Source organism: Schistocerca americana, chromosome 7 (assembly GCF_021461395.2).
Source record: "Schistocerca americana isolate TAMUIC-IGC-003095 chromosome 7, iqSchAmer2.1, whole genome shotgun sequence".
NCBI classification, from domain to species: domain Eukaryota; kingdom Metazoa; phylum Arthropoda; class Insecta; order Orthoptera; family Acrididae; genus Schistocerca; species Schistocerca americana.
This window is the reverse complement of record NC_060125.1, coordinates 470242316-470255104: the sequence shown is the minus strand read 5'-3', so window position 1 is coordinate 470255104 and position 12789 is coordinate 470242316.

Sequence of the window (12789 nt, the reverse complement as noted above, 5' to 3'; positions counted from 1 at the left end):
CGCTGGATCGATCCCTGTTTAGCTGACCTCCTTGCTCGGCAGTTAGCGCTACACGCGTTGAACTTCTCAACCAAAATCCTTCATAATATAAAACCTACTGCACAGTTTAACATAATACAGTACTAGTGTCGTATGTGATAGCTCCCAACTTGGTACAAGAAGGCAACAACGTCGTTCTGCTCCGCTTCCTCCTCCTCCTGCACTGGAGATTAGCTCACAAACCCCATTTGGACTCCATCCAAGGAGCGAACGGTATCAGTAAGAAGAGTCCATGTTTCCAACGCATTAAGAAGCGCTGGCAACATTCCAGTGGAGGGCGCTCTCTTACAACACCCCAGTTGAAGGCACTTCGTTCCACGAGCACCGCCATGTAACGGTAATCCAGCCATAAGAGTAATGGTGTCAAAGTTCAACCGAGAAGACCGCTGACGGTTCAACAGTCCTTATTTGCACAACTGTTTCTGGAAATTACCACATACGGAAACGGCTAGTACGGATAGAGCAATTTACATTTCAGTGTTACATCACGATCCAAGTGGCTACAAACGTCTCCGAGTACTACATCAATATTCTGCCCCCCTTTCCTCTTCTAGTCGAGAACGGCGTGCAGAAAGAATGAAGTTGGTAAACCTCAATGGCGGTTATCGCAGAAACAGATGATTTTCGGTTATACCGCTTTTTTCCACACCAGTTTAACCCTGTGGCGCATAGAGTTCACTGCAGTGGACAGCTGTTAATGATCGCTTCTTTGGCATTTCCAATCTGTCCTGAGGCTGCAAATTCACACAGTTCACTGCAGTGGGCACTCCCTACTGGTGTTGTGTCCTGCATGCATTTGCAGCCTCATGACTGATTGAAAACGCCAGAGAATTGACCATTAACAGTTGTCCGTTGCAGTGAAATTCATGCACCACAGGGATAGCCTACCTGTTAAAACCATTCAGAATAACCGGTAACTGAAATAAACGATTTTCGGTTACTTATAATAGCCTATTATTTCCTGCAATAAACGTACAGATCGAAGAAAAATTGAAACACTTTGACTCACTAGGTTTCAAGACACACAGAGTCAAAATATTAAATGAAATAGGCAAATAAAGGAAAACTTAGTCCGCCCACTATTCCCTGCTTTTCTCGAAAAGTGATAATTGGTTGAATACTACAAAAAAATGACCAGTGTTCTCCTAATCAATCTAATTTTTGCAAGTCTGTTCAAAAATCTCATTCTAATCTGGGATCATACCACTATTCGGGGATCACGAATGGTCAGTGCTAAAGGATGAAAACTGAGACTGAAAAACTCTATTTTCCGTGCCAATTTGTCCGTTTTAAAGCACCACAAGCAGATAAAGTCATATTATATAGACACAGGCAGCAAATCAGCTACTTTCCGTTTTTATACTATAAATTGTGACATTGTAATTCTGTCAGAGGCAGCAAAGGACCTGGAAGAGCAGCTGAACGGAATGCACAGTGTCTTGAAAGGAGGATATAAGATGAACATCAACAAAAGCAAAAATGTAGTCGAATTAAATCGGGTGATGCTGAGGGAATCAAATTAGGAAATGAGACACTTAAAGTAGTAGATGAGATTTGCTATTTGGGGAGTAAAATAACTGATGATGGTCGAACTAGAGATGATATAAAATGTATACTGGCAATGGCAAGGAAAATGTTTCTAAAGAACATCGAGTATATATTTAAGTGTCAGGAAGTCGTTTCGAAAAGTTTTTGTATGGAGTGTAGCCATGTATGGAAGTGAAACATGGACGATAAATAGAGAAGAGAATAGAAGCTTTCGAAATGTGGTGCCACAGAAGAATGCTGAAGATTAGGTGGGTAGATCACATAAGTAATGGGAAGGTACTGAATAGAATTGGGGAGAAGAGAAATTTGTGGCACAACTTGACAAGAAGAGGGGACCGGTGGTGGGGCATGTTCTGAGGCATCAAGGGATCACCAATTTAGTATTGGCAGCGTGGAGGGTAAAAATCGTAGAGGGAGACCAAGAGATGAATACAATAAGCAAATTCAATAGGATGTGGGTTGCAGTAGGTACTAGGAGATGAAGAAGCTTGCACAGGATATAGTAGCATGGAGAGCTGCATCAAAGCAGTCTCTGGACGGAAGACCACAACAACAACAACAACAACAACAACAACACTATGAATTGTTCTTAAGTTTTTAATTTATTTCTGTTACCATAATTTTTCGCCTCTTTTATTATTTCATAGACGTAGCGCACAAATCTTTAATCTTTTAAAGCAAAAGAAGCGCTGTTGGATGTCCGGAAATGATAGAGAGAAACTATCGTATATATCACTGCACGTACTCACGTACCTAAGCCACGACACAATGCAACAAGGACATTGTTGTCCCCGCAACGCTGTACTAATTTTTATGACACATGTCTAATGCTTGTTTCTGTTGTCGTTGTAACTGAAATAGCACTGATAGCTTTTCGCCTTTTCTATAATAGCACAATATTTCAAACTAGTGCATATTTTATGAATAAAAGTTACTCATTCTGTAAAAAAATGTTTAGTTTAAGAAAGAAAAATTTTGGCACTGCTGCCTTGGCTAACTGATATTCTGAGTTTTTGTTTCGGTTATTAGTAAAACATCAATGCCTGTTATAACCGAGACGAAACAAAAGCCGGTTATTTCGAACTAAAAAATCGGTATCGGTTTTAGTCAGCCTGTTTTTCCTATACCTACATCGTGAGAAGAATTGTACTCTTCGACTCTTCTAAGAACGTGCGTTCAGCGAATTTCAGAAGTAAAGCACTCTAGGAAGTGCGTCGCCGCTCTCGTAGTGTCTGACGTCGGAGATGGATGAACATCTGTGCGACTTTTTCGTCCTTTCTGAGAGGATCCGTGGCGAAACGTGTTGTTCTTCTTTGGATGTTGTCTAGTTCACCTATGAATCCTGACTGGTAAGCGTTCCCAGCTGAAGAACTGTACAGAACTATCGATCATACGATGGTTGCGTGGTTGAACTAAACATTCTGAGGATTCTTCCATTGAGTCTCAGTCTAGCATTTGCCCATCCAACGATTAGTTTTATGTGGTCGTTTCACTTTCAATTGGTTTGTAAATGTACTCCCAGATGTTTACCGAATGTTCCAGTGACTGACATGGTGATATGCATAACGAGGTGATTTGCCGCAAAAATTCCGACAGAGTACATTTTGGGAAGAGTCGGACAACATATTACTTCCTTCCGCACACGTCTCGCGAAATGACCACAAGGAGAAAATTCAAAACATTTTAGCTAACACCAGGGCTTACCAGCAATCATTCTTTCCACGCACCATTCGCTAATGGAACAGGGAAGGGGGGTATCAGATGGTGGAATGTGATGCACCCTCCGCCACACACTGTCATGTGGCTTGGGCAGTATGAATGTAGAAGTACACTCCTGGAAATGGAAAAAAGAACACATTGACACCGGTGTGTCAGACCCACCATACTTGCTCCGGACACTGCGAGAGGGCTGTACAAGCAATGATCACACGCACGGCACAGCGGACACACCAGGAACCGCGGTGTTGGCCGTCGAATGGCGCTAGCTGCGCAGCATTTGTGCACCGCCGCCGTCAGTGTCAGCCAGTTTGCCGTGGCATACGGAGCTCCATCTCAGTCTTTAACACTGGTAGCATGCCGCGACAGCGTGGACGTGAACCGTATGTGCAGTTGACGGACTTTGAGCGAGGGCGTATAGTGGGCATGCGGGAGGCCGGGTGGATGTACCGCCGAATTGCTCAACACGTGGGGCGTGAGGTCTCCACAGTACATCGATGTTGTCGCCAGTGGTCGGCGGAAGATGCACGTGCCCGTCGACCTGGGACCGGACCGCAGCGACGCACGGATGCACGCCAAGACCGTAGGATCCTACGCAGTGCCGTAGGGGACCGCACCGCCACTTCCCAGCAAATTAGGGACACTGTTGCTCCTGGGGTATCGGCGAGGACCATTCGCAACCGTCTCCATGAAGCTGGGCTACGGTCCCGCACACCGTTAGGCCGTCTTCCGCTCACGCCCCAACATCGTGCAGCCCGCCTCCAGTGGTGTCGCGACAGGCGTGAATGGAGGGACGAATGGAGACGTGTCGTCTTCAGCGATGAGAGTCGCTTCTGCATTGGTGCCAATGATGGTCGTATGCGTGTTTGGCGCCGTGCAGGTGAGCGCCACAATCAGGACTGCATACGACCGAGGCACACAGGGCCAACACCCGGCATCATGGTGTGGGGAGCGATCTCCTACACTGGCCGTACACCACTGGTGATCGTCGAGGGGACACTGAATAGTGCACGGTACATCCAAACCGTCATCGAACCCATCGTTCTACCATTCCTAGACCGGCAAGGGAACTTGCTGTTCCAACAGGACAATGCACGTCCGCATGTATCCGGTGCCACCCAACGTGCTCTAGAAGGTGTAAGTCAACTACCCTGGCCAGCAAGATCTCCGGATCTGTCCCCCATTGAGCATGTTTGGGACTGGATGAAGCGTCGTCTCACGCGGTCTGCACGTCCAGCACGAACGCTGGTCCAACTGAGGCGCCAGGTGGAAATAGCATGGCAAGCCGTTCCACAGGACTACATCCAGCATCTCTACGATCGTCTCCATGGGAGAATAGCAGCCTGCATTGCTGCGAAAGGTGGATATACACTGTACTAGTGCCGACATTGTGCATGCTCTGTTGCCTGTGTCTATGTGCCTGTGGTTCTGTCAGTGTGATCATGTGATGTATATGACCCCAGGAATGTGTCAATAAAGTTTCCCCTTCCTGGGACAATGAATTCACGGTGTTCTTATTTCAATTTCCAGGAGTGTACATTGTTAGGCAAACGCGTAAAGAAATAATAACGCATATGTACACCTATTAACGTGCGGTTTGTTACATTACACTGCTTGACAGTTGCTAAGGAATAATTGCTTAATTGCTACGGAACAGCCGGCCGCAGTGGCCATGCGGTTCTAGGCGCTACAGTCTGGAACCGCGAGACGCTACGGTCGCAGGTTCGAATCCTGTCTCGGGCATGGATGTGTGTGATGTCCTTAGGTTAGTTAGGTTTAAGTAGTTCTAAGTTCTAGGGGACTGATGACCAAAGAAGTTAAGTCCCATAGTGCTCAGAGCCATTTGAACCATTTTTTTTTTTGCTACGGAACAACCGACAATTACAACGAATATCCGATCAATGATAGTAGAAAGAAGGTTAGAGTGCGGGGCGTTTTAAATGCGGTGAAGGCTGTACACGAACGCACTGGCAAGAGTAATACACACACCAATAAAGGTTTTTCTATCAACCCGTTTCCCAGAACTCCTGAAGACATACGTTGACTGTGGATGTTGTATCACAGACACAGTCCCTTTGATTGTTCAGAGATGTCACTAAACCGCCCAAAGATGTAAACAACCATGTATGAGCAGCGCCTATTAGACGGAGGGGGCCCCACAGCTGATCAGTTCCAGTCATTCCACCAGGAAGGAGGTACACGGCTCGTGTTGTCTGTAATTCAACCACACTTAGATGATCAATACCGCGGTTAGATCGCGACTGCATTGTTACTCCGTGCCGGGAAGGGTTCTCAACAAGGGAGGTGTCCGGGCGTCTCGGAGTGAACCAAAGAGATAATTTTCGGACAGGGAGGTGATTCAGAGAGACCGGAACTGTCTATGACATGCCTGGCTCGGGCCTCCCAACGGCTACTACTGTAGTAGATGACCGCTACCTACGGATTAAGGTTCGGGGGAACCCTGACAGTAACGCCACAATGTGCAATAACGTTTTTCGTGCACCCACAGGACGTCGTGTTACTACTCAAACTGTGCGCAATAGGCTGCATGATGTGCAACTTCACTCCCGACGTCCATGTCGAGGTCCATATTTACAATCACGACATCATGAAGCGCAGTACAGATGAGTCCCATAACATGCCGAATGGACCGCTCAGGATCGGCATCATGTTCTCTTAACCGATGAGTGTCGCATATGCCTTCAACCAGAGAACCGTCGGAGACGTGTTTGGAGGCAACCCGGTCAGGATGAACACCTTAGACACACTGTGCAGTGAATGCAGCAAGGTGGAGGTTCCCTGCTGTTTTGGGGTGAATCATTTGGGGCCGATGAACGCCGCTTGTGGTCATGGAAGGCGCTGTTACGCTGTACGATACGTGAATGCCGTCCTCCGACCGATAGTGCAACTATATTGGCAGCATATTGGCAAGGCATTCGTCTTCATGGACGACAATTCGCGCCCCCATCGAGCACATCTTGTAAATGACTTCCTTCAGGATAACGACATCGCTCGACTAGAGTGGCCTGCGTGTTCTCCAGACATAAACCCTATCGTACACGGCTGGGATAGAGTGAAATGGACTGTTTATGGACGACATGAATTACCAACCACTCTGAGGGATCTACCCCGAATGGCCGTTAAGGAGTGGGACAGTCTGGACCAACAGTGTCTTGATGAACTTGTAGATTGTACGCCACGATGAAAAGAGGGAAGCATCAATGCAAGAGGACGTGCTACTGGGTATTAGAGCTACCACTGTGTACAGCAGTCTGGACCGCCACGTCTGAAGGTCTCGCTGTATGGTGGCACAAGATGCAAAATGGTTCAAAAGGCTCTTAGCACTATGCGACTTAACATCTGAGGTCATCAGTCCCCTAGAACTAAGAACTAGCGGTCGCGCGGTTCCAGACTGTAGCGCCTAGAACCGCTCGGCCACCCTGGCCGGCGTACAAGGTGCACTGTGTGGTTTTCATGAGCAGTAAAAAGGGCGGAAATGTTTATCTCTATTTCAGTTTTCTGTAAAGGTTCCGGAACTCTCGGAACCGAGGTGATGCAAAACTTTTTTTGATGTATATAGTTTTGCCCAGAAGTGTCATTTCGAGATTAAAAGAGATTGCTGCAGGTGGACATGTTGCGCGAAAGTACACCGGTGATCGCAGACGGAGCAACACACCGAAGGAGGGTCTATACGTAGCCCTAGTGGCGGAAAGGAACAGATATCTCACTCTCAGGCACATTGCTGCAGACATTGCAACCACCACCAGTACACGTGAGTCTGCCAGAACCACTTCAAGGCGATTAAATCATATAGGGTGTATGCTCGGATGCCTGTTAAAAGCATCCCACTTCATCTACGTCCATGTCGAGAAAGTGTTCGTTGATGTAGGGAGTATGTTAGGGGCCAGCTACAGTGGTCCACATCGATGTTGTCCGAGGAATCTCGCTTCACTGTGGGCAGTGACTCTGGCCCCAAGTTAGTCTGGAGAGAGACAGGGGCATATTGCACGCTACAGAATGTTCATGAAAGTCGTCGGTATGTCCTAGACTTTATGGTTGGGCACACATTGTGTACAAAGACCAAACATCGCTGCATATCTTTGAGTGAGGTACTGTTACAGCACACCGGTACTGCAGCGAGATGATTCTGTCCGTCTTTCCCTCTGTTGAGGGGTGCCCTAGCTCCAGACTATCTGTTTCTGGACGACAATGCCCGTCGACACAGGACCGCTGAGATGTCGGACACACTGCAAAGTGAAGGTACTGAAGGTATTTACTGGCCTGTATACTCCCCGGACCTAAATACTGTAGAGCATGTCTGGGATACTCTTGGCAGAGGCGTTTCTCAACGAGCACCATCTCCCCGAAGAACTGATGACCGCTTTGACAGAGGAGTGGAGCAATATTTTCCAAGGACTCCTCAGCAGTTTGGTAGCCAACGTGACTAACAGGCGGAAAATGTGTGTTAGTGCCCGAGGAGGTCATACAGTGTATATTCGTTCCTTACTGAGAGTCCGATATAGACGTTTATGTTCGGAGTCTGACCTGTGTCAAAGATGAACTTTCTTCATGTCTGTAATCCTTTCTCCCATGTGGTAGAATTATTAGCATTTTTCGTTACAAATATACCAATCCGCTGTGGCCAAGCTGTTCTAGGCGCTTCAATCCGGAACCGCGCTGCTGCTACGGTCGCAGGTTCGAATCCTACCTCGGGCATGGATGTGTGTGATGTCCTTAGGTTAGTTGAGTTTAAGTAGTTGTAAGTCTAGGGGACTGATGACCTTAGTTGTTAAGTCTCGTAGAACTTAGAGCCATATGAACCACTTTTCTCACACAAATCCACCTCTGTTACGTGTGTTATGTGTTTCACGTCTTCCATCGTTGCCTGTGATTATTACTGTCTGAAAATGTCTCTGCTTCTTAGTAATTGTCAAGGAGTTTGTAGAGGTTGTACCAGGATGTATGGTCAGCATTCAGCGATATGACAGAAGCGATCATTCGAAGCAGAAAAATCTAGTATACACGGGCTCTAAAATGCGTACGTTAAGAGATATGGACATTTATTCATCTTAGATACTGTGAGACAAATGTCTTCTACTGCACGTTCTCTGATTTCCCTTTTCGTAGAGATGGTAGTAGAACCAAAACAAGAAAAAATTGCTAAGCAAACATGTGCCCCAAAATACATCCCCTAAAATCTAACAGATGTTTACCTCCGCTACTGTGAAACACGTATCTTCTACTGAACAATTAGTGCTCATAGCTCTTAAGGCATGCATTTTAGAGCCACGCTTGTTAGAATTTTTTGCTTCGAATGATCGTTCCTCCCATATCACTGAATATTGCCCATTCCTCATGGGACACGCTTTACAAAAGGTTTAGTGTTAATCCCTGCGCTTCTCTAGATCTTTCTGCATCACGCTTTAGTTTTTCAGCGTTGCGACACATCTTTTAGATTGGACGAATGTATCTTACATCAAACCACTTCTCCTCTCATATTGAAAACTGGTTTCAACAGCTACGAAACTTCGAATGCGGTACATAGGCTGCTAAAACATCTCATTTTAAAATTAACTTGTGATGAAAGAAACAGAAAGTGGTAGTTGCTGCAGTGACCAGTGCATATTATGTACGTGCAAGGGTTAATTTTAAGGTTTTAATTACTAACTTAAAAATACAATGTTACATACATACGATTTTATGTGTTTGAGATACACGCCTACAGTCCTAGGACACAATGAAATCCGCACGCAAGTGTATCCCTGGAATCATATAGTTGAACCAAAACTACGAGGAGCGTTCAGTAAATAATGCAACACTTTTTTTTCTCGGATAATGTCGGTTGAAACAATGCGAAATTTGTTGTGGGGCACGGTGGAATATTCCCGCTTCATCTCCTATACTTTTATGACGTTCCGAAACGTGGCGACACTATACGTAGCATTCAAAATGGCGTCTATAACGGAGATGCACTCCAAGCACGGAGCTGTCATCGAGTTTTTTTGGCGGAAAAGCAGAGCATCACAGATATTCATAAACGCTTGCAGACTGTCTACGGAGACCTGGCAGTGAACAAAAGCATGGTGAGTCGTTGGGCGAGGCGTCTGTCATCATCGCAACAAGGTCGCGCAAATCTGTCCGATCTGCCACGTGCCAGTGGGCCGCACAAAACTGTGATTCCTGCAGTGTTGGAACGTGCGGACACTCTCACTCTAGATGACCGACGGATCACAATCAAACACCTCGTTGCTCAACTTGACGTCTCTGTTGGTAGTGTTGACGAAACTTTATTGGACTGTTCTACCTCATCCACTTTAGAGCCCAGATCTCGCACCTTCGTACTTCCATCTGTTTGGGCCAATGAATAATGCACTTCGCAAGAAGTAGTACGTGCATGATGGGAGACGTTGGCTTCGACGTCGAGCAGTAGAGTGGTACCATGTGGTTATACAGGCCCTCCCAGTAGGACGGCGTAAGGCCGTCGCATTGAACGGAAATTATGTTGAAATACAAGATTTTGTAGCCAAAAGAGTGGGAAGTGATACTGTGTATTGTAATCCTGAATAAAACCAACCTGCTTTCTGAGCAAAAAAGTTGCATTACTTTTTGAATGCCCCTCTTAAACGGCAAAATACATTAATGAAACAGATATAGGGTGCGCCATTTTGTGTGGACTCTTCTAGCGGCGTGATACGGTATTTTCGCGCTGTGATTTCAATCTGTACCAGCACTGTAGACATACGCCCGCGAGCCTACTGAGAAAAGGGGAAAACGGGCAGACATACAGCCTGATAACAAATGACAAAAACAATTTTTTTCATATGACATAATTATGGATCAACAATTTTCGTTTTTTTTTCTTTTCTTGTAATGTGAGACCTTAGTTCCTTAGCAAATTTCTTGATTATAGCACCTGTATGTTTTGATCAATGAATTTGCGAGTGCAAAATACACTGTGGTGACAAAAATCATGGAATACCACCTAATATCGCGTCAGACCTATTCTTGCCCGGCGTCGTGCGATAACTCGACGTAGCATGGACTTAACACGTCATAGGAAGTCCACTGCATAAATACTGAGCCATTCTGCCTCTATAGCCGTCCATAAAGGCAAGAACGTTGTCGGTGGAAGATTTCGTGCACAAAATGACTTCTCGATTATGTCCCATGAGTGTTCTATGGGATTCATGTCGGGTGATCTCGGTGGCCAGATTATTGGCTCGAAGTGTCCACAACGTTTTTCAAACCAGTCGCGACAAATTGTGGCCTGGCGACATGGCGTGTTGTCATTCATAAAAACTTCATCGTTGTTTGGGAGCATGAACTCCATCAGTTGCTGAAAATAGTGTCCAGATTGCAGAACATAACCATTTCCTGTCAAAGATCGGTTGAGATAGACGAGAGGATCCAGTAAATTCCATGCAAACACAACCCTCTCCACTATGGAAAAACCACCAGCTTACACAGTACGTTGTTGACATCTCAGGTCCATGGCTTCGTGCACTTGCGCCGCACTCGAACCATAAGATCAACTCTTAATAACTGAAATCGTATCTCATCTGACAAGGCCATGGTTTTTCTGTCGTCTAGGGTCCAATCGATATGTTCACGAGGCCAGAGAGGCGCTGCAGGCGGTGTCGTGCTGGTAGAAAAGGCACTCGAGTCGGTCGTTTACTCCCACAGCCCATTAAATCCAAATTTCACCGCACTGTACCAATAGATATGTTCGTCGTCCGTACCGCATTGATTTTTGTGGTTATTTCACACAGTGTTGCTTGTCTGTTAGCGCTGACAACTGGCGCAAACACCGCTTCTCTCGGTTGTTAAGTGAAGGACTTCGGCCACTGTATTGTCCTTGGTGATAGACAATGCCCGAAATTTGCTACTCTCGGCACACTCTTGACACTGTGTATTCTGGCATACTACATTCTCTGACGATTTCCGAAATGGAATGACCCATGCGTCTAGCTCCAACTAGCATTCCGCGTTCAAAGTCTATTAATTCCCGTCATGTGGCCATAATCACGTCGGAAACCTTTGAGGTTTCAATGTATTATCCATATGACGAGCCGGTAGTTGAAATTTTTTCCACGTAATACAACGCTTCCGATATTACCTTGCCGTTACAGCAATTTATATTGATGATTACGTGATATATGGAAGGAACCCGATAAGGACTACGACGTCTAAAATTGCAACTGAAGAAACAAATCAAGAAGCTGTATTCGTGACACATACATGCCCAGACAAAGAGGTTATACATGAAGAGGCAGTACATGCGACCGACACTTCGGGTTGAAGCATTTCTGTCTGACCATTAACACATGATACGGTGCTTGTTCGAATTAAGAGCTGTGTGCTTCTGTTGCTACCAGTAACTCCTGTATTGCTAAATGACTATGATTATATTTAATAGCTATATTCCATAATATCCGCCGCTGTACAAAACAACAATCAGTACGGCGCTAAAACATTTTCATATTTCAATAGATTTCTAAAACGTGGGAACTAGATATTTCGTGGCGACAATCCAGGATAACATTCTCCCGGTTTTCCTTGCCTCCTTAGGTTTAGAATTACGCACAGAATATCCACTGTCTCAGGCGGTTGACAGTTTCATTATGGAGTATTTCGACGGTCGCGCACTATATCCGGTTCACTTTCGTTCATCCTCATCCTTTCGATATAATGACAAAACATTTGTTATCTGATGTCGTGGCCTCGGAGCCTTCTTAGCACACCGAAACAATGGATAGTCTCCACCCTACCTGAAGTTTATCATCTGTTGGAGAGCGAAAGAAAGTTACCTTTTGTCAGACTTTACCTAAACGTAAATCATATGGCCTTCTCGGCCACTCTTTATATCGTAAATCGACGCAAACTGGTTGATATACAGGGGCTGGACAAAAATATGGATACACCGCGAGAAATGCATGCTTGAACATAAATGAAGATGCTAGCAAGGTCTGCAGGTGGCGCTGTTCACCAAGAACGGTAATGGGCGGTGCCCTCAGTACGTTGCGAGCGTCAGTAGTGGTCAACAAGGTGTACAGATTCAAAATAGAGTACAGTTTGGAGTGCATTAAGTCGGAGATAACTGTTGGCGCTCTTATGGTGGGTGTTTCCGTAACCAAGGTTGTCGAGATGCTTAGTGTCTTAAGAGGTACCGTATCGAAGATTTATACCTCACACAGGGAAAGCGGAAAAATATCATCTGCTAAGTCTCAACATGGATGAAGTTGTGTGGTGCGTGATTGTGACAGACGGTCACTGAAGAGGACTGCGATGATTGATAAGAAGAATACAGTTTCAGAAGTCACTGCAGAACTGAATGTCGATCTCGCGAACCCTATCAGCACCAAAACACGAAGGGAATTCCATAAGCTGGGAATTGCAGGGAATGCTGTAATTCCAAAATCGCTCGTCATTTATGCAAATGCTCTTAACAGGAAAACGTCTTACCGAAGCCATAAAACATGGACTGTG